Source organism: Hesperophylax consimilis, chromosome 19 (genome assembly GCF_061612785.1).
Source record: "Hesperophylax consimilis isolate HC1 chromosome 19, BYU_Hcon_1.0, whole genome shotgun sequence".
Lineage (NCBI taxonomy): Eukaryota > Metazoa > Arthropoda > Insecta > Trichoptera > Limnephilidae > Hesperophylax > Hesperophylax consimilis.
The window spans coordinates 3,672,780-3,693,562 of NC_142854.1; the positions used below are offsets into that span (position 1 = coordinate 3,672,780).

Here is a 20,783-nt window from a genome sequence, read left to right on the forward strand (position 1 = left end):
CATTCCATATTTAAGAATCATTTTAAGCTTATTCACGTCGTATAATATGAATCAGTTGTAGAAACATATACTATCACATCGAGCCAACATTGGTCGAATGTAGCGATTCTCAAGTGTGCGCATCGTTGTTACTGGGAAGTAAATTATGAACACTTATAAAAGTGTCTTAACTAAATACTTAAACAAAATATTCGACTCTGAAAATAGAAGAAATTTTTTTTTGCCGACAAAAAGATATCCACATTTTTTAGTCCAAATAATTTCAGGAATCACTGTCGGATACATCATGTATGCGTTAGTCCCGGGTCGATTGTTGACTACCCGATCATTGTAACCCGCTCACGAATCACCAATGAGCGATCGGATTACTTTAAAAAAAAGTGTGGCGGTCGACCACTATTACAGATGTATGAATGTTGTAGATCGAGCATCTGAAATCTCGTTCTCGCGACAGACAAATTTAAAAAGGGCAATAGATAGCTGAAATAGGCTATTATATACCTACTACCTACCTAAGTCAAACGAAAGTACCTCTCGTCTCGGGTTCGACGGTACTTCTCAAGATCTCCCTTTTCTACTCTATAGCATTTTTCCATGCGTAAAAGTAAACCGATTAAAGATCGGGTACTCTCGACCGATCACTTCGCCAGATTGTGAGCTACACGGGTCATATAAAATGATTGATCGACCCAGCTCTAGTATACGTATACTATTCTGGTGGTACCTGTCTTTTATTACTGTACAAATAATAATTAATCTTATCTTTGTTCGTTGTATCGCAGAGCGCAGGTGGCGCGCACGGCACACACGCGCCGGTAACTTAGGTATTTACCCAAAGAATGATAATTAGTGTTATCTGAGTAATTATGAATGTAAAGAACATTTAAATAAAATGTATCAACGTTTATTACGAATACCAATATTATCTCATTTAAATTATCTTGTTCTCTTTAGGTGCGATTATTATTTTTTTTCATAGTTTCAGCAGAAATGTCAATAATCCATGGAAAAATTGTCACTATATTTATTATTTTTATGATATCTTATCATTCAACGTTTCGACAAACATGATAAATAAATAAATTGAATTAATTGCCAAAATTTCCAATAACGAGAACAGGTGATGGGAACACGTGTTCCCCATACGGTGATGAAGTTTCGAAGACGTTTTTTTTGGCCCAACTAACATCAACGCGCGCCGCACATAGGGACGGCCAAAGGAAATTACACCGCCAAAAATAGGTAAAAAAAAATTAATCATAAAATACATACTCTATATACTAGTTCAAAATGAGAAGCAAGAATTTATTTTGTGAACGTAGTACAGATAACAGGTAAAGTTGAGATATTATAAGCACTTTAATTTGCAAATTATTTTTTTAATCTTAACAGTTTTAACGTAATAAAGATATTTACATATACATATATGAAACACTGTTAAAAAATCTAATAAATTTCTTACTTTGGCTAAAGTTTAAAAACATTCACCTGGTCCCGCGACATTTTTTTACTTGTTCGAAAAAAATATCTTATAAATCAAATAAAACCGACAAATGTATGTCCTCTTGCTTCCCCCTTTGTTCAATAGAGCGCATTCTTTTCAGGTAGTCTTAGCGACCCGCTCTAAAGGAAATGAAGATACAGTTTTACATGTTACCGACAATTATATGTTACTACCGTACTAATTCAAAAAAAGAAACAATTTAATACGAAATATATTTTTCAAAATTAGAATACTATAAGCACCTGACCCCAACTAACCCTAATTAGATATTTATATGAAAGATTTTTAGGTAGTCTTCAGCTGGGTATAACTCGGATTGAAAATTGGAACCGAAATATCGTGACGTCATATGAATACATGTATTAATTAAAGCGCTAAGTGCCAAAAACTAGAACTGCTTGCTGTAACAAAATACTGATTTGTCTAATAAAATTATATGTGGCCTACCCTTTGTAAAAATGTTACTTAGTAGTATAGAACAATCTCGACGGCTTCCATAATTTAAAAGCATAAATTAATTTTGCATTTCTACAAAATAAAAGTTTAAAACGGACAACGACGGTTACGGTGAAGCTCCACAATAAGAATTTTATTTAATGCTCTAAGTGCCAACTCAGGGGCTCTGGCAGATCTAAGTGCACAACCTTCACATGGGGAATAGGGATGTGCATATAAATAAAACAAATCACTTATTTGTTTAATTTAATAAAAAAATTATTCTGATGTACAAGTACATATTTATTTAAATGATTCAAACATAATAACAAGTGTCGGTGTGTGAAAATTAAACATAGGAATATAACTTTTCATAAAACCTCTAAACATATTTTAAAAGGAATACAGTGTTTCAAAAGTAGGTACCGCTCTACCAAACAAAATGCAAATTATAATAAACAGTTTAAGAAAATAATACAATACCTACCCACCAAAATGTATGGAAAAAGCATAGATAATTTTGTATTTGACATTTGGTTGACACTCTTCACCGATGGCGACATCTACAATTAGCTTTGCGTGGCCAACCCCATTATGTATTGTGAAAGCATACATTTTTATTAATAAAAGTTCGGAGGTCATATCATTAAATGCATGTTTTTATTAATATTATTGTTATCAACATCACGAAAGACCAATATATCATTGGAAACGGCTTTATGAAACATAACGACACTAAAAAACTTCATTATTATTTTCCATGAAATAAGTAGGTATAATAAATTAAAAGTTACGAGTACATAAGAAAAACAGTGGAATTAAAAGAATTATCTGTTTACAAAATGATTGGATATTTACAATATGAATGAATAATATTATTACGACAGGCATGCACATCACTAGCGCGTCAGTACCAAAACTAACAAAATGTACAGAAAAATAATATTATACACATACCTCAGAATTTGGTGGTTTTTTGGCAGGAATGACTTTATTATTTAGTGTGGAATACTCTTGGCCACTGGTTTTTAGTTTTTTTTTCGCATTTTGCACACTTCCTTTACCTTTTTGATGGCGTTTTACAAGCAAGCTCGCGACTGTCAACACACCATCGCAGGCCATTTTATATGGAATGTCAATGAACACTGTTGTGGCACTTAAACCATTTTAAAATATAACATACCAATGGAGTTACAGCGATGCCAGACTTCATCAATTTATTGTATTTTTTTGAACTGCCTGAGGCACTTGAATCCTATTTAGGGTTATTGGCATCGGTACATAGAATACATTTCTATAAAAACATCGTTTTCGATTTTTTGGGCACTTAGCGCCTTAATTAATACACGTATTCATATGATTGCCTAACTATATCCACCAATGAAAAACTCTGAAGTCTATGGAATAAACTTTCAGAGTTTTTCATTGGTGTATAATATAATAAGTAGGCTCCGAATAAGAATTTTACTGTCTACGTATTGGCATATCTGTGGTTTTTTAGGGCCAATTTGTTTCACAAAAGATATCGATCTAGTGAGTGGCTTATTTAAGGGTACTTTCCTCAAAGCATTTCTGACAAGAACATGAAATAAAAATATTTTTGTCGTCGTAAATTGATAATTCGTCCTATGTGCGCCGCACTCAAGGGACATAAAGTGTCAAGCCGATATATCGGCATACCGCATCAAAAGGGTTAATATTTGTATTATTGATTATTTGATTTTTTTTATAGTGAATAGCTCACAAGAGTCCCAACTGCTCCCGTCTGGAGCCAGTGAGACTATGGAATCCCCAATTGGGGGATGTTGTGAGGCTGAAGGTAAGTGGGGAAGGGAAAGAGGAAGGTGGGGAAGTACCTGGCTATTCAGATCTAGTCACTAAACACGGCTAAAGCCATTTGGAGCGTTCAAAGCGTTTCAATTCTGAATGGTGGTCTTACACCAGGGCGATACTGGTAGTATCTTTCACTCTGGAACGTGCCGCAAATATACTATATATTATTTTAATTAATTAATTGTGAAATAACACAAATTAATCTAATAAAATTTATTTGCGCACGCCGGGTTCGAACCCGCGGCCTTCGGAATGGCAGTCCAATGCGTTACCACTGGACTATGCCGGCCGTCAATTATTAGCAGTTCCCCACTGCTTGAAGAAAACCGAATACATACTTTACTAAGGAATTGGGCGACAGCCTGGACGAGAGTGTTCTCGGATTTCTGGAAGCGCTGATTCGTTCCGATAAAATAAAACATTTTAAAATAAGACGTTCTACAAATTAAAACTTGATTTGAGGTATTTTGGTATTTTCATGGAAACAATAATATATCATACTGCGAATATCAGAATCGTGCGGTTTGCGGTATTTCTAGAAAAACTGGCAATGGATTTGCTTTACGACAATATTTTGTTAAAAAAGTTACAGTAAAAACCCACTCCACAGTGATAAGGTACCTCCGTTTGGTGACAAATAAATTTAACCAGTATTATGTAAAGGAGAGATTACTGTCCAACACTGCGGGAACGAGACGGTGCGTATCACGTGGTGTAAACGTGCTGGCCTGCGATTCTGGAGTTAAACGATCAATCGTTTTCGTATGCGCCGTCTTCGAGTGAAAAACTACTAGTCGTCGCGACTAACTTTTTCGAATGTTTCAATTTTACGTATTCTTGAGCGTCGAACGGTCGAAGTTGGTAGAAGAGATGATTATATTGGCACCCCTGTGAATATTGTCTATGTTCCTGATGTTTTTGGGATTTCTATGGTGTGACTGTCAAACAGACAACAGTTAATCGTTATTCAAAACAGAAATGGCTGCGGGAAATATTACAAATTGCCAAAAGCAACTCTTAATTAAGCTTGTAAGCTCCGATAAAGACTTAGTAAGTGGGAAATTTTCACCCACTTTTACATTTGCGGAATCCGCGCGGTAAAACAAAAATTGACAGCTAGACTAGATTTTGACGGCCAATTCCATAGAAACGCCAACAACCTACCACTCGCTGCCCTGTTTCTACTGGTTCAGGTTATACCCAGTAGATGTTGTGTGGAATAACTTTTGACGTTTGGTGTCAAAGTATGTACCTTCGACCAATTTCGGGAATAGCAACGACGACCAACGTACGTACTTTCGACGGCGATTACGAGCGCCCTCGATTCAGGAATAGAGCCCGGTTCTTGTCAGTAGAATGTTTTAAATACATTAAATTTCAATTTTGTTTTAGGGAATGAATTAGTGCATTTGATGAGGTTGTTAACGTGGTTGACTCCAGTCCATGGGAAGGCAGGAACAATCCTCAGTCAAATCTTTTTTTTTTTTAGTTTTAAATGACATTTTAAAATAGAAGTATTAAAGTTTAAAAAACTTAGTTTTTTACTGGTTAATTTTTTTTATTAAAAAATGTCACCGGAGATCAAAATGCAGTCTACATTTTTTACTCCAAATAAGCCCAGGAATCGCTGGTTAAAGTCTGTATATTTATTACCTTAGTATGGGAGATACTTCGAAATAAAAACAGCTGTCGATAAATGCAGTACACAATATAAACTTACATACATTATCTATTTATACAGGGTGTATCGGCACTAACCCGACAAACTTTAACCAGCTATTCCTTAGCACATTTGGAGTAAAAAATGTTATGTACACTTTGCTGTCCGGTAACATTTTTTTTCTTTTAAAAACAAAAAATAAATAAAATTTCCACACTCCGCTACTGCCCACAGTATAGGGGTAAAATAATTGGCAACGCCGCGCTACTGTCATCTCTTTCACACATATTCTGTCTCAAGTCCCGTGTGGTTCCCGCCACCCCGTCTCGTATCAGTGGTCAGTGCTGTTTTGGGAGTTCGCATGTCATCAAGTTTCTAGTTTCGTTTTTGTTTTGTTATCTAAGTTTTTACTGTTGAAATATGCCCCTCAATTATCCACCTGCCGAGCAAGCAGATATTGTTTTTGTTTATGGATTTTGCAATGGAAATTCACGAGCAGCCGTAAGGGAGTATCGCATGAGGTTTCCTGGAAGACGCGTCCCACACCATGCTACCTTTGTCCAGGTTTGTACCCTATCAATTGTTTATTGAAACTATTTACATTCATTGATAATGCCAAAAAGCGCTTTTGAAATTTAAACTGGGAACATTAAAAACATAACAAGGGGCCACCAACTTTAAAAATGTAAATTGTACTTTAGGTGATTTGTGTTCAGTGGTCACTAAACGGCGTTTTAAAAAGTTAATTAATTTTAATCTCTAATAAATGCATCATTCACTGCAATTGAATTCACTCCCTTTCTCACCATGGGATTATTTAAATTACTTGAATTCAATTTCACCCCTGTGAATCCAAGATATCAACCGTACCTAGTTAAGAAAATTATAATTTAAAACACTTTGTTATACATTTTACTATAAAAAAATGAAATAAATGAAGAGAAAACGTAAGTTTTCTGATATGTGCCTAAAATAAGTGTTCTTTAAAAATAAAATGAGTGAAAAAGCCCGCGATTGTTTATTTGACATTATTACTGAGCTGAATAATAAAAGCAGTTGTTATTTGTTGTTTTGTTTCAGATGTATCAACAATTGCGTGACTGTGGCATCGGACGGATTGAAGGCGCCGGCGGAGGACACAACATCGTTCCTGTGGCAGTTGAGGAGAGAATCCTGAACTTAATTACCGAAGACCCCACGCTGTCCGTGCGTCGGGTCGCTCTGATGATAGGACACAGGGAACACATGGCGGTATGGAGAGTTCTGAAGAAGCACGGGCTCAAACCTTTTCACTATAGGCGCTGCCAAGGCCTCATGGAGAATGACCACTTTTCCAGAGTCGTGTACTGCAGAAGAATGCTGCATAATGTCATAAGAGATGCAGACTTCATGAAAAACATATTGTTTACCGACGAAGCACAGTTCACTAAAACAGGAGTGCTAAATGTGCACAACTTGCACCATTGGGCTGAACAAAACCCCAAGCTTGTTCGGGAGTCGTCGAGCCAGGACAGATTTTCCATCAACATGTGGGCAGGAATCCTGGGAAATCAAATACTCGGTCCAATCGAGTTGCCTCCCAGACTAAATGGACCGATGTATTTGGAGTTCTTACAAGTGCAACTGGGCGAGATTCTGGAAGATGTGAACCTCGAATTACTACGGAGAATGTGGTTCCAGCACGATGGAGCCCCACCACACTATTCGATTGCCGTGCGGAACTACTTGGATGTCGAGTTTCCTGGTCGTTGGATAGGCCGTGGAAGTCCGGCCATTGCTTGGCCACCAAGATCACCCGACCTGACCCCCCTGGATTACTACCTGTGGGGGGCTCTCAAGGAAAAAGTGTATGCTAAGCCAATAGCCTCAAGAGAGCAACTGCTCGAACGAGTGATGGAAGCCGCTGCAGAAATTAAAGCAAATCCTGCAAACTTAAATAATCAAAATATAACAAGACTACACGCTTGCATCGAAAATAATGGTAGTCACTTCGAACAAATGCTCCAATAAAAAAATTAACATAAACTACATGTCCGCATTTTCATTTATTATTTATTGGTAAAATTCTCACAATGTCATTCATTTACACATCAATATTACCTACATATCAATATTTAATAAAATCTGTAGAAGAGTATGCCCGTCGGCATTCAACAAGTTTTTCGACAAGTGTGTCGAAAAGCGTCTTCTCTCTTTCCTACACACTAAATATTAATGGTTAAAAATGAGACGACTGATGCTTGTAAGCGCGCCAATACGTAAAAACAACGAAACTCGAATAAGAATTGCCAGGTGGGTTTTTTAATCGCTTTAATCTGACTTTAAACAATAATTAAACACGTAAAAATTATTTAATATAATATTACAGTACAGTACTTTGAACCTTCGCAATAAATTTATTTGATTTTAAGTTTAGTTTGTAGAACTCCATTTCAATTTAGAGATTTTTTTTATTTTAACAGTCTTATTAAAAAATTTATAAAAACAGTGTGTTTATAAACAAGTTCTGCTAGTTGTAATTATTATTACGCGTGACAGCTGTTTCACCTTCTGACGGCATTATCAAACTTTGGTAAAGCCACTTACAGACGACGTAACTGATAACTTTCTTTTTTTATTATTCTGGCTTTATTGATTTCCGAGTAAATTGTCGTAAATTATTATTTGCTAATCCCAATATTATTTGCTAATGCTAATAATTAAGTGAAATTTTAAACAATGCAATAATAGGATTATTGCATTGTTAATTTCACTTAATGTCGTTGGTATTTCCAACTGATGACTCAGGGGTTTATTTCCCTGAATAATTAAGTATTTTGGGGTCTAATTATTATGCATTTCATTACATCCGATAATTTAAACAATTTTTATGTTGAATTGGGGTAAGTTTTATGGCTAAGGGAAGGAGTGGAAGGTGAGGAAGTACCTGGATATTCAGATCTGGTCACCAAATACGGCTAGTCATTTCAAGCAACGTTTAAATTCTAAACCTGGATATTCAGATCTGGTCACCAAATACGGCTAGTCATTTCAAGCAACGTTTAAATTCTGAACCTGGATATTCAGATCTGGTCACCAAATACGGCTAGTCATTTCAAGTAACGTTTAAATTCTAAACCTGGATATTCAGATCTGGTCACCAAATACGGCTAGTCATTTCAAGCAACGTTTAAATTCTGAACCTGGATATTCAGATCTGGTCACCAAATACGGCTAGTCATTTCAAGCAACGTTTAAATTCTAAACCTGGATATTCAGATCTGGTCACCAAATACGGCTAGTCATTTCAAGCAACGTTTAAATTCTGAACCTGGATATTCAGATCTGGTCACCAAATACGGCTAGTCATTTCAAGCAACGTTTAAATTCTAAACCTGGATATTCAGATCTGGTCACCAAATACGGCTAGTCATTTCAAGCAACGTTTAAATTCTGAACCTGGATATTCAGATCTGGTCACCAAATACGGCTAGTCATTTCAAGCAACGTTTAAATTCTGAATTAATTAATCAATTACGAAAAAGCGTGGGGTTAAGAATATTTTTTTTAAATTATAGTTGTAATTTATTGTCGATTTTTTAAAAAAATTGCGATATTTTAAATAAAATTTAATAATTATTGTTTAAATAAATTAGCAATCTGGCAGCATTCATTTGCAGGTGGTCAATCCAATGCAGTCATGACGTTTGTGTGAGTGCTTTCCTTTGTCTCAGTGTGTTGCGCAGCAGTTTTATATGAACCGTTTTTTGATTCATCGGGATTGTTTTTAAAACTATACATTCTTTGTACCTTCAAATTAGTGGAAATAAACTTAAGTGTGTCAAGCTGCTCGTTATATTCCGGTAATTCTGGAAGGCTTTTAACATAAGCAATAATATTCATAAATCACATTCCGCGAAGTTGTAAATAACTAAATTTATTAAAAAATATACGTTGTAGGATAGCCTAGCAAGTAACATTTTGACAGAGCACTTACGGTGATTTAAAAAACAACGGCGCTGTTCAAATAATCCAATTATTATTATTGATAAGTACCTAAGTGAGGAAAATTGTTTTTAAAAGTGCTCAGAATTATTGGACTTCGATTATAAATTCAGGAAATCTACTAATTAGTTTCTTAGTTTCAAAATTAGACTATTTAATACGTGAAACGCGTAAGAGGTGAAACCAAAGCATTCCAGAGGTGAAACAATTTAGATACAAAAATAAAACTGATGTGTACAATACAAGAAGACAATCAGTGATTCGCATACGAAAAATGTGAATAATCATTATTGTTAAATAAAATATTTCTTTTCTGGTACTGGATTATGTAATACGGGCTTCGTTCGCAGCAACACGCGAGAGTTGCGATGTTGCTTTCAAATTTTGACAAAGGATAAAACAGTGGTGACATGTGGTGAAAATATGTTTAATTAATTTTTTATTAAAAAAAAACGTTACCGGACAGCAAAGTGCACATAACATTTTTTACTCCAAATGTGCTAAGGAATAGCTGGTTAAAGTTTGTCGGGTTAGTGCCGATACACCCTGTATACAGAAGAGTGTCTGTGGCGGGCGGACACCGGGCCGGCGGCATGTATTTGATTAATTTACATTGAAACTTCATTCCGAGGTTGATGAAAATTTGTATAATTATTGAAGAAGAGAATAAGAATGAAAATTTGAGAGGCGGGTATGGGTACCGCCGCCCCGGGAAAACCAGAGTTATTGTTGAGAAGCCTCTCTATCCTCAACGTGTGACTGTTTGGTGCGGTTTATGGTCCGGCGGAGTCATTGGACCTTACTTTTTCGAAAATGAGGCTGGAGCAACAGTTACGGTGAATGGATTGCGCTATCGAGAGATGATTAATGATTTTTTATGGCCGGAATAGGATGGTATTGATCTGGAAAACGTTTACTTTCAACAAGACGGCTGATATGTGCCACACAAGCAACGAAACCATTGAGCTTTTACGATTGAATATCCAAATAACACCTCTTATTGGAAAACCCTGTATATATATCAGTGGCGGTTTTCTCTAAAGTGCGTTTGTGCGGCGAACCCCCATTAAAAATATGAGAAAATAAAACATCCTTGTTTTATAATAATATAAGCACATTATAGATAGCACGCTATTAAAATTTCGCCTTCAAAACCCGCGCCACCGAAAAATACGATGCCTATTCCAAATTTGTGCGAGTTAAAATCCGCGCCAAACTCTCCATACAAAATAATCTTAGCCGGTACAGACCCTATGACGGTGATATATACAAAATTTGGTCTTTCTTTGCAAAAATAAGACAAATTGTGTGCGCCGAACACGCGTTGTGATATCACGTGACCTCCGAACATTGACGAATGTAACCGAAGAAACCCGAGAACTTCGCGGCCGACGTTTAACCTTTGAACCATAGGGATGCAAGTTAAGTGTTATTTTTTTATGTTATATTATGGTATTTAACTTTGTAGTCATTTTTGTACATATTTTTGTTTTCTTGTTTCTGCATTTCTCCAACCGTTTGCTTATGGCATTTGTAAATCTACTACCTATTTTTAAATTTATTTCGTGCCACCTTTATTTGTTTTTTTGATGTTTTAAAATATCTATTATGTATTCTACGAAATTATTCTTCTCTAAAAAACAATAATAATTAGCAACGTACCTACATTGAGTGCTATAAAAACATTAAACAATTTAATTCCTATAAAACTTTTCTCATTATCTAATAATTGTGTCTAGGTAAAGTGATTTAAAAACAATAATATGTAGGTACCCCTCCCACTAACTTTATTTAAGTTGTGTGACTGCTGCCGTATTCGACTATTTGACGTAGGACAACAGTAAGTAAATTTTAATTAGATATGTTTATCTTCTCTTGAATTTCTGAACCCCCTGTTAAAAAAACCACGAACCGCCACTGATATATATCCTTCTGAAAGAAATTCTCTAAGTGATAGAGAAAACCACATCAAAATCCGTTGCGTAGTAAGAACTAAACGCACAAACAAACAGACCCGGATAATAGAGATATCATATAAATATTTTTTTTTTCATTTCGTTGAAACAACACAATCACGCGTTGCTTTGGCTCAGTCTGTCTGTGCAGATAGAGTAACAATAGCACGTGTTGCTTTTACGTCCAACAGATGGCGCTGTTTTTCAAAAAAAGCATGTTTGTCTGGTGATACATTTGCAAACCTAAACGCGAACCGAGCCACGAATTACAGGAATGGAACGAAGCAACTGCAAGCGGCGTTTCGCGCCATTTGCGGTTGTTTGTTCCTTTCCCATAAGATGGGGACCGACAGTTCGGCTCGCGTAGGTATTCGTAGCATAACAGATGTCTGTTTTGCAAAAAAGGACGTTTTTACCTGTCGCAGGTGACAATAAGCTTGTTTTTACCTGTCACAGGTAAAATCTATATAATACAGGTATATAAAAACACGCGTATTCGAATCCAACGTTTTGTCAAAATTTCAAAACAATCGGTGAAGTGTGAAAGTCCTATCCAAGTTCTGTTATTATATCATTATAGGCTAGTAGCTTGACAGAACTGAAATAATAACAGAACTTGAAAAAATCTTTCACAGAACTTGAAAATTAACTTTGAACTTTGAAGAATTGTTCAAATTCTCCGAAACAACCCGTCCTAACATTTAGAAGATTAACTGTACCCCGCCACGCGTTCTATGGTTCAGTCCACAGATAAAGGAAACAATAGCGCGTGTTGCTTTTAAGTCCAAGAGATGGCGCTATTTTTAAAAAAACCATGTATTTTTACCTGACATCTATATAATCTATATTCAAATTCAACGCTGTATTTTAAAGCAATCAGTGAAGAAGTTTCGGAGACCTTGAAATTTTGAACAAACGAAAATTAACTTTTTTGTACAGGGTTTTCCAATAAGAGGTGTTATTTTGAATAGCCCGCTATTTCGGTAGAGGTTACTTTTGAAGCTGTCATTTTTTGACATTTGACAAGTAGAAACTACGCCATTAATAAAAATGGAACGATACACGCTTCAACAACGCATTGAAATTATTAAAATTCACTTGAGTGAATCAAATGCAAATCATCTTGAGTGATGAGGCCCATTTCCACCTCGGTGGCTTCGTCGACAAGCAAAATTGTCGCATCTGGGGCTCGGAAAACATAAGAGTTATTGTTGAAAAGCCTCTCTACCTCAACGTGTGACTGTTTGGTGCGGTTTATGGTCCGGTGGAGTCATTGGACCTTACTTTTTCGAAAATGAGGCTGGAGCAACAGTTACGGTGAATGGATTGCACTATCGAGAGATGATTAATGATTTTTTATGGCCGGAATTGGATTGTATTGATCTGGACAACGTTTACTTTCAACAAGACGGCGCTACGTGCCACATAAGCAACGAAAACATTGATCTTTTACGATTGAATATCAAAATAACACCTCTGTAGATAAGGTGAGAACCTCAATATTATTCCAAACGCCTGCTAATTAAGATATTAAACAGTACAGTTTAGGATTGCTGTAATCGGAAATAGCGCCCTCTGTTATTTCCAAAAAGAACCGTTGAAGTTTTCATACCTCTTTGTATCTGCTAGTAATCATAATTCTCGAACACATCAGTAAATAGGCATAATACATAAATACATATTTATTTTGGACACGCGCTAAACAAGTGTAGCTTATTTGGTAAAGTTTCATTGTGGTGACGAGAGGTCGCGACCTTATACTAAAATGGCAACTAATTATAATAAAATTGCTATTGTTTAATACCTGGAAAAGACTCCCTGATTCAGATGACACTGTACAAAAATTGTGACGAATAGTTAAAGACTAACCTCGAAAAATTACGAAGCTTATTGAATTTTCAATGATTTAGCAGATAGAATTTATTATGAGCAATAATTAGCCGTCTGAAATATCAATGACGGGAATTGAACCCGCACCTTCTGATGTACGGTCAGGTGCTCTGGACCACTGAGCTACCTCGGCTTATTTCCAACACGCCAAATAATTCAATATAATATACTAGTACTTCAATCAAGAATTAATGCTTATTATATTTTTTTCACCTGTAAACAACCAACTTTATTTTGTAGGAAAAGCTTTGTTAGTACTGAATTTCCCACTAGATGGCGTCGAGACAGATTATATCTAAATTAGTTGGTGAAATGTTTTGACTTGTCAAATATATATTTTTATTATTATTTTTTTTGGTAAACTAATGTTTAAGACAAGATTTTTTATGCATAGCACAAAGGGTAACAATTATTTTACAAGCAACAATTATTCGCCTGAAACACTCATCCATATTGAAAAATCTCCTGATAAAAGATACATGACGCCAACGGGACTCGAACCCGTGTAAAAAATGTAACAAGCAGTAATTGTTGAATGAAACACTAGTATATATTGAATTATTTCGCGGATAAGAGATAAGCCGCCATAGCTCAGTGGTCAGAGCTGTCGACCAGAAATCGAAGGGACACGGGTTCGAGTCCCGTTGGCGTCATGTATCTTTTATCAGGAGATTTTTCAATGTGGATGAGTGTTTCAGGCGAATAATTATTGCTTGTAAAATAATATATATATATTTTTTTTTTTATTTTAATGATAAACTGTTTATAAGACAAGGTTTTATGCATAGCACAAAGGATAACATATTGTGCGGTGCATAAAACTTGAACTTGACTTGTCTACAAACTATGTTTATAAAACCTTGTCTTATAAACATCAGTTTATCATAAAAAATAACATAGAATATGTTTAGCAATACAGGTTGTCCCAAAAGTCAACGATATCCTTTAGAGGGCTGTTAGTCTGGTAGGCCTTTGGTAACTCATGGCAGCCAGGGCAACGAATATCGAAATCTACGGGTTCATAGATAATAGATATCGTTCATTTCATCGTTTTATTCAAATACGCCTTTTGCAAGTTATGCTTTGCAATATAAATCGCCCGCTCATACGAAATATCAATAAATAGTTATATGTGTATAAAAACTGAATTCTTTCAAGAAAGGCATAAAAATCCAATATATTCTCGGTGATTCAATCCAATATTGTATTTGTATGCCTCTCTTGCAAGTGTTAGTTTTTATACTGACAAAACTACAGGATTTTCCAATAAGAGGTGTTATTTTGAATGGCCCGCTATTTCGGTAGATGTTACTTTTGAAGCTGTCATTTTTTGACATTTGACAAGTAGAAACTACGCCATTAATAAAAATGGAACGATACACGCTTCAACAACGCATTGAAATTATTAAAATTCACTTGATTGAATCAAATGCAAATCATCTTGAGTGATGAGGCCTATTTCCACCTCGGTGGCTTCGTCAACAAGCAAAATTGTCGCATCTGGGGCTCGGAAAACCCAAGAGTTATTGTTGAAAAGCCTCTCTATCTTCAACGTGTGACTGTTTGGTGCGGTTTATGGTCCGGCGGAGTCATTGGACCTTACTTTTTCGAAAATGAGGCTGGAGCAACAGTTACGGTGAATGGATTGCGCTATCGAGAGATGATTAATGATTTTTATGGCCGGAATTGGATGGTATTGATCTGGACAACGTTTACTTTCAACAAGACGGCGCTACGTGACACACAAGCAACGAAACCATTGATCTTTTACGATTGAATATCAAAATAACACCTCTTATTGGAAAACCCTGTATTTATTCATATTCATGTCGTGTATATACGGGCGTAAACAAATAATTTGTTTAAAAATATTTTAAAGCATATCTATGAACGCTAAAATTATAACTTACGTTACGTTTACCCGACCCCCGCATTTCTAAAGATTTAAAACAAAAACTAGAAAAAAATGCAATGTACAAACTTTGGCGAAAATGCCCAATTAATGATCTTCTTTGTAAAAATATTGCCTTCTCTGTCAATAAAACAAAGGTCAATTAACTATTGGAAAACATGAGTGCATGCCTATACATATAACATGTTCCATGTACCTAGTCGATCAGTTCGTTTCAAATTACCCTATCATTGCAACAATACAGGATCTAACGCCGAACTCAATTCCATAATGAATCGCCTACATGTACTTGGTAATAAATATGTTTTGGATGAATCTATAAACATTGCTAGTTTAACCTCATACAAACACTACCTAATTAAAACTGAATGTCAGCGCTTCTCAGATTGACTATAATCAAATACAGTTTTAAAGTATTAATTTATCCGGGATTTATTGTATATGAATTGTTTATATATTTTTATTGTATATTATATATATATTGTTGTATTGTATTTATAATAACTATTTATATTGTTCTCTTTTATGTATTTTATATTTATATTTTTTTTATCTATATATATTCTGTATTCATATGTAAAACAATTGTTATTCTTTTGTAAAAGCCGCTATACTCGGCGTTAATAAATAAAACATCGCGTTTGCAATCTTTTTTCAGCGAAATAGTATTGAAAATGTGAACGATGACAAATATGTCGTAACGATAGCCGTGTTATCATTATACAGGGTGTATCGACACGTACCCGACAAACTTTAACCAGCTATTCCTTAGCATATTTGGAGTAAAAAATCTTATGTGCACTTTGCTGTCCGGTAACGTTTTTTTTTAATAAAAATTTTACTATTCATATTTTCACCACATGTCACCACTGTTTTACCCTTTGACAAAGTTTGAAAACCCATCTGGCAAATATTTTATTCGAATTCCGTTGAATAATGCACGTGTGTACCTATATTGGCGCACGTTTACAGTCACAACGAAATAGCACGGCACCATTCGTCTCATTTTTAACTATTATTATTTAGTGTGTGCGAAAGAGCGAAGACGCTTTTTGACATAGGGCCCGTTCCCACTTCCGTTTTCAAATCGGAGGCGGGTCCCGTTTTCAAAACGGACGGCCAATGGCCCTGTTCACACTACCGTTTTAAAAACGGACCATACTCTACGAAAAAAAATAATTGTCGATTCACCAAAAACATGTTATTTGCTCATTATTCAGTAATGGTGCGCAATGGACGACGATGAAGCTCTTGTTGTCATGTGGTACTTATTAAATAGAAGGAAAAAAGTGAAAAGAAAATTTTGAGTACACCCAATCATAGCCGAATGATTTTCTGTAGGAATTTTCCAAGTGTTAATTGGTGAGTTAAGAAGTGATGAACTAAAGTTCTTTAATTATTTTAGAATAATAATGAATGGATTATTTATATAGCGCCGTTTTCACCATGAAAAATCACCTCAAGGGCGCTTAATGGCTTAAGAGAATGTCTATCACTTCCTTTAACCATCTACTGGAATGAGTTTCAGAGAGCTTAACATATCAAAATACAAAATTGAGAAAGTGCATTTGTCCTGAAGAAAGGCTATCGATATTTTAAAGTAAGAAAACAATAAACACTCAAATATTTTTTATTATGTGTTTATTTAACTAATACGCTCTTCCGTGCATCTCATTAAAGCTTTAAAATTTAAAAAAAAGTAAACTTAAATAAAATAACATAAAAATTTTGATGTACAAAAGTTGTGTACACCAAGTGTTTTGTTTTTATTTAGTTAAAGATAAAATATTACCATACTCTTTCTTCGACCAGTGGTATTAAATTTTCGGGATTTATTTCCTTATCCATTATTGTAGTTTTGATTTATTTACTTAACAAAATAACCAAATACAAGCACGCAGTGTGCCTGCTTCCTTGCGACAGGGAGCGGGCGGGGAGGGGTCGGGGTTTGGCGGGGACTCTGCCGGAACGACTGGACGGCAAGTGTGAACAGCTCCATACAACACTATGAGCGAGCGTGTGCCGACACGATTTGAAAACGGACGCGCTGCGTAGGCGAGCCATCCGACAAAAAATGTCGGATCCGTTTTCAAATCGTGTCGGACAAGTGTGAACAGCTCCATACATCCACTACAGCCACTAGGGCATCCGATTTTAAAACGGGACCCGCCCCCGATTTGAAAACGGAAGTGGGAACGGGCCCATACTTGCTTATAACAGCTGTTTAACACGAAACGCAATGCCAATGACAGTGATGTAGTGTGGAAATTTTAATTTTTTTTGTTTTTAATTGAAAAAAAAATGCTACCGGACAGCAAAGTGCCCATAACATTTTTTACTCCAAATGTGCTAAGGAATAGCTGGTTAAAGTTTGTCGGGTTAGTGCCGATACACCCTGTATAAACGTTGTTAATTATTATTTTAAGATGCACCCTGTAACTTTTGCATCCATTTGGGAGGCGGGTTTGGGTGCCGCCTCCCCGGGAACCATTTATTGGATAACCAACACCTCTGTCATAGTAAGTTTTTAGATTCTCACGGCCAAAAGCATTTTTGTTGTTTGTTTTTGGGGTGTTATGCCGTGTTGCGCTAACTCCTTCTTTAGCCGACGTTTCGGACAGCGTTGCAGTGTCCATCATCAGGGCAGATCCGGTAGATCCGAAGATGTCATAGGTTACCACGAGTGACAGCCTACGTTTTGTGATTTAGCAGGAGTTCCCGGATTCATCGGTGAGATGTGTTCAAGATACACCTGCCCACCAGCGTGCCAGATCGGGAGAGCCTGGTTTGGGGAGACCCTTTGACCTCTCCACCTGGTCTCTCGACCCATCGTCTTGCGCCACAGACGGAGGGATTTATTCATACGCCCGTCACTTCCTGAACATATTTATCTCTAGATTCCTATCCAACCCTCATACCTTTTACCTTCCCAGAACTTCCTCTCCTTAAAAAAATCCCCCCACACAGCATCCCCAAAGATGACATATGATAAATTATTTTCCGCAGGTCTTATTCTTTCTACTATGATTAGTCAGTGTGACTTTATATCCTGTATTAATTTATAATATGTTAATTCTTTCAGGAAGGTAGGTACAAGAATGTTGTATGTACATCATATCTTTTCAATCAATATTAATTTACAATACAAGCCTTTTTATAGTAGTATATTATATTTTGTATGTACTTGTATCTCCTACTTTTATACAGGGTGTATCGGCACGTACCCGAAAAACTTTAACCAGCTATTCCTTAGCACATTTCGAGTAAAAAATGTTATGCGCACTTTGCTGTCCGGTAACATTTTTTTTTAATAAAAAATTTATTATTCATATTGAAGTGAAACTTCTTTAGGCGCGTAATGAATTTTCGGGGACGGAGTAAAACCGAGTCACGATCGAAACGAAAATGCGGGTACCCCCACCACCGATTAAAGTTCATTTGATCTAGTCAAAGTTTTGAAGTAACATATAAATGCTTCTTAGCTCATCCCGACAACTGGCGTTGGTGGTGTAATGGTCAGCATAGTTGCCTTCCAAGCAGTTGATCCGAGTTCGATTCTCGGCCATCGCACATTATTTTTTTTGTTTTTAACGCCTTTTTCATTCAATATCTTATTTTTTAGTAGGTCAGAACATTTTTTAAAAGAAAATAATATTGCAAAATAATAAAAACACTTATCTCACTGTGATAAAACATTACTCCGCTAGAGCGCGCTTTGCGTTATTGTGTTGGATTAAAATTATTATCTAATCCGTATATTATGATAATTGTATTACATTTATTTAATTAATTTATTTATTTTGATAATATGTAATAATTTTCAAAGTTTTGAAGTAACATATAAATGCTTCTTAGCTCATCCCGACAACTGGCGTTGGTGGTGTAATGGTCAGCATAGTTGCCTTCCAAGCAGTTGATCCGAGTTCGATTCTCGGCCATCGCACATTATTTTTTTGTTTTTAACGCCTTTTTCATTCAATATCTTATTTTTTAGTAGGTCAGAACATTTTTTAAAAGAAAATAATATTGCAAAATAATAAAAACACTTATCTCACTGTGATAAAACATTACTCCGCTAGAGCGCGCTTTGCGTTATTGTGTTGGATTAAAATTATTATCTAATCCGTATATTATGATAATTGTATTACATTTATTTAATTAATTTATTTATTTTGATAATATGTAATAATTTACAGAAAAAAAAATTAAAACTATCTCCCTCTGATAAAATATCCGTTCGCTAGAGCGCACTACGCGATCTTGTGTGGGATTCTATTTCTGTACATTGTACATTATTTTTAAAAATATATTATATTGAAGTGAAACTTCTTTAGGCGCGTAATTCGGGGACGGAGTAAAACCGAGTCAGGATCGACACGAAAATGCGGGTACCCCCACCACCGCTCACCGTTCACTGTCCCTCTCTCACCATATGCGCTTGTTGAGGTGGGGGAGCCGCTCACGAACGTTCTCTCTCTTCTCTTCTTTCCTCTCTCTCAGACACCAGCGAACTGCGCCACGCCAAGCATCAGCTGCTTGGTTAGTATACTGCGTCGTGAGTGTAATACGAGTGAAATACGTAATTGATTGTGGTTCATACGGTTTAACAAAAGAAGTTTCACTTCTGTCTTGCGTAGGCTTGACACACCCACTTTTTTTTCATCACATGTCACCAATGTTTTATCCTTTGTCAAAGTTTGAAAACCCGTCTGGCAATATTTTGTTCGAGTTTCGTTGAATAATGTACGTACGTACCTACGTTGGCGCGCTTTTACAATCACAACGAAATGGCACGGCACCATTCGTCTCATTTTTAACTATTATTATTTAGTGTGTACGAAAGAGCGAGGACACTTTTTGACACACTTGCTAATAACAGCTGTTGAACACGAGAAACAATGCAAATGACAGTGACGGAGTGTGGATTTTTTATTTATTTTTTTGTTTTTAATGGAAATAAAATGTTACCGGACAGCAAAGCGCCCATAACATTTTTTACTCCAAATGTGCTGAGGAATAGCTGGTTAAAGTTTGTCGGGTACTTGCCGATACACCCTGTATATTCGTCTATGCATTTTATACATGATATTGTTTGTATTCATTTTATACCATATGTCGTCATTTTACGGTCAAATGCCACAGTTAATTGTTATTTTTTTTCCAATTATTTATAGTATTTGCTGATTATTGTACACTGTGACATGCAATTATTGTCTATGGTATGTCTATCCTTGGATATTAAATAAGTATGGCAGACAGAGTACCGCACCCGCCGTTCTGTTACGCCTATTATATTATTGTTAAAAAAATTATTCTGTTAATTTGGTTAGCAATTATTTATTTTGAAATAGAGAATGAATAACAATGTACTTTCTCCACTTTTACCGCTCGGGTTTACTAGAGCGCCGCGTGTATCGGACGTCAGGCGTGCTTCGTATTATAGTCTGGAAGCCCACTACACACGTACATGACAACTAGGTACCTACGTCGTCGGATGTGCAGACAAAACTCATCTATCTATTTATTGACTTGTTCACGCCAGCAAGGCTTTTATATAATAATACCTGGATGACTTTAATAGCGCCGTTTTTGTGCAAAAACACCTCAAGG

At 35.9% G+C, this 20,783-nt stretch overlaps 1 protein-coding gene and 1 non-coding gene across 2 annotated transcripts in view; one reads left to right on the forward strand and one right to left on the reverse strand.

Annotated features, from left to right (window-relative positions):
• LOC149414663 (uncharacterized) overlaps positions 1-20,783 on the reverse strand; it is a 71,291-nt gene that overhangs the window by 41,848 nt on the left and 8,660 nt on the right. The gene's annotated exons all lie outside the window — the stretch shown is intronic.
• TRNAS-AGA (transfer RNA serine (anticodon AGA)) lies at positions 13,842-13,914 on the forward strand. The gene has a single exon. It is a non-coding gene; the product is annotated as a tRNA-Ser (tRNA).